General features: G+C 41.8%; 1 pseudogene across 1 annotated transcript; it reads left to right on the forward strand.

The window, feature by feature from the left end:
* The first annotated feature begins 300 nt into the window (after nucleotides 1-300).
* Nucleotides 301-1,422, forward strand: LOC307188013 (heterogeneous nuclear ribonucleoprotein A1-like; annotated as a pseudogene). The gene has a single exon. The product of its transcript is annotated as a heterogeneous nuclear ribonucleoprotein A1-like (transcript).
* The last annotated feature ends 1,478 nt before the right edge of the window (nucleotides 1,423-2,900 follow it).

Here is a 2,900-nt window from a genome sequence, read left to right on the forward strand (position 1 = left end):
GGAAGATGATGAAATAAAATTTATATTTTAAGGCAGGACAAGAAAAAATTAAAACATAAAATTCTCCCTCTGTGTTTCTTTGGGCCTCCTCCCTCCTCCCCTAATGTGCAGTGTGTGTCTGCCTTACACATTAACTAGAGTTCCTCAAAGATGGGAGTGCCTGTTCAACTGTAAAGATCATTTTTTTTCTTTTTTCTTCTGATGCTAGAAATGTTATTTCTTAAAGGAATAGTGTTCTGCTTTCTGCCCGTGGACGCCACCAAGTAAGCATCATTAAAGTCTCCCCGCTCTACTGTTGTCATGTCTAAGTCAAAGTCTCCCAAAGAGTCCCAACAGCTGTGGAAGCTCTTCATCAGAGATTTGAGCTTTGGAACAACCAATGAGAGTCTGAGGAGCCATTTTGAGCAAAGGGGAATGCTCATAGACTGTGTGGTAATGAGGGATCCAAACACCAAGCACTCCAGAGGCTTTGGGTTTGTCACATATGCCATTGTGAAAGAGATAGACGCAGCCATGAATGCAAGGCCACACAAGGTGGATGGAAGATGTGTGGAACCAAAGAGGGCTGTCTCAAGAGAAGACTCTCAAAGACCTGGTGCACACTTAACAGTGAAAAAGATTTTTGCTTGTGGCATTAAAGAAGACACTGAAGAACATCACCTAAGAGATTATTTTGAACATTTGGGAAAATTTGAAGTGATTGAAATCATGACAGACCAAGGCAGTGGCAAAAAGAGAGGATTTGCTTTCGTAACTTTTGATGACCATGACTCTATAAACAAGATTGTCATTCAGAAATACCACACAGTGAATGGCCATGACTGTGAAGTAAGGAAAGCCCTTTCAAATCTAGAGATGGCTAGTGCTTCATCCAGCCAAAAAGGTCAAAGTAGTTCTGGGAATTTTGGTGGTGGTCACTGAGGTGATTTTGGTGGGAATGACAACTTTGGTTGTGAAGGAGACTTCGGTGGTCAAGGTGGCTTTGGTGGCAGCTGTGATGGTGGTGGATATGGTGGCAGTGGGGATGGATATAATGGATTTGGTAATGATGGTGGTTATAGAGGAGGTGGCCCTGGTTACTGTGGAGGAAACAGAGGCTATGGAAGTTGTGGACAGGGTTATGGAAACCAGGGCAGTGGCTATGGAAGGAGCAGAAGCTATGATAGCTATAACAACGGAGGAGGCAGAGGCGGCTTTGGTGGTGATGATGGAAACACTTTTGGAGGTGGCAGAAGCTACAATGATTTTGGCAATTACAACAATCAATCTTCAAATTTTGGACCCATGAAAGCAGGAAACTTTGGAGGCAGACGTTCTGGCCCCTATGGTGGTGGAGGCCAATAGTTTGCCAAACCACAAAACCAAGGTGGCTATTGCAGTTCCAGCAGCAGCAGCAGCTATGGGAGTGGCAGAAGATTTTAATTACTGTCAGGAAACAAAGCTTAGTAGGAGAGGAGAGCCAGAGAAGTGACAGGAAGCCACAGGTTGCAGCAGATTTGTGAACTCAGCCAATCACAGTGGTGTCAGGGCCTAGCTGATACAAAGAAGACATGTTTTAGACAATATTCATGTGTATGGGTAAAAAAACCTCAAGGACTGTATTTGTGACTAATCGTATAACAGGTTATTTTAGTTTCTGTTCTGTGGAAAGTGTAAAGAATTCCAACAAAGGGTTTTAGTGTAGGGTTTTTTTTTTTTTTTTTTGCATCCATGCTGTTGATTGCTAAATGTAATAGTCTGATCATGATGCTGAATAAATGTCTTTTTTTTAAACGTGCTGTGTAAAGTTAGTCTACTCTGAAGCCATTTTGGTAAACTACTTCAAGAGTGTGAAGTTAGAATTCCTTCAGGGTGATGCCAGGTTCCATTCGAAGTTTATTTACAACGTACTTGGGTGGAGAAACCATTGTTTTCAAAAACCCTGGTGTAGTTGAACTGACAGTTACTGTGTTGTGACCTGGAGTTCACCGTTAAAATGGTCACCCAAGCAAAGTCATGGCGTTTTTAGGTTATTAATATGATTGTTGGGACTCCTATGCAATATATCTAAATTGAATTATGGTACCAGATAAACTTATAGATGGGAATGAAGCTTGTGTATCATCCATTATCATGTGAAATCAAAAAATGATTTAATACCCTCTTAAAAAAAAAAAAGGATGGTGTCCTTTCCCAGCTCTGTAAAGGGTCATGATGACTTTCTGCTCACTTTGTATGTGTTTACCTGCACTATGTATCCTTGGTGACCTTTATGTAAAATATCAGTATGCCATTTTGATATATCATCCTTTGTCTCAAAAATGTGTATGACTATGCCTTCAACTTCTAACAGGCAGAGCTTTCTGAGGATCTGCTTCCCATGTTATAATCCTTAGTTTGGCTCAAATAAAATTCTCTTTTTTCTTCTTAACTTAATAGTTAATTGAATTTTCATCAACAATCTGAAGATGGAACATGCTCTGTATGTCCAAAATGGGTATTTACTAAACTGGAGTGTTTAGCAAAATTCCTAGAAGAGTCTGAAGTAATGTTAAGATCTTCATCTGAGACCCAAGGCCTCAGGTCAGTTCTCAGGGAAGCCCCTAGGTATGGAGGGAGAGTCTGCCTCTCGGGTCAAGGTAGTTGGTTCCTTCTTAGTTGTGGAATCCTGACTGGTCCTTGAATGGCTCATGTTTCATCTTATCTACCCATGGGTGATGATATTCACCTCTCAGAGTTTCTAGGAAGATTAAACAAGATGAGAAAAATCCTAGACACAGGATACCCTTGGCACATTAGTCACAACCAGTTCCCAACCTCCCCCTCCTCTCTCTTTCCCTCTCTCCTCCCCTGTCCAGGGCTGACGTCTCCACAGGACAGGATGCAGAGGTATTGGAGCTCAGCAGGCAGGGGATGGCCAG

This window comes from Stenella coeruleoalba (genome assembly GCF_951394435.1).
Source record: "Stenella coeruleoalba genome assembly, chromosome: 6".
NCBI classification, from domain to species: Eukaryota; Metazoa; Chordata; class Mammalia; order Artiodactyla; family Delphinidae; genus Stenella; species Stenella coeruleoalba.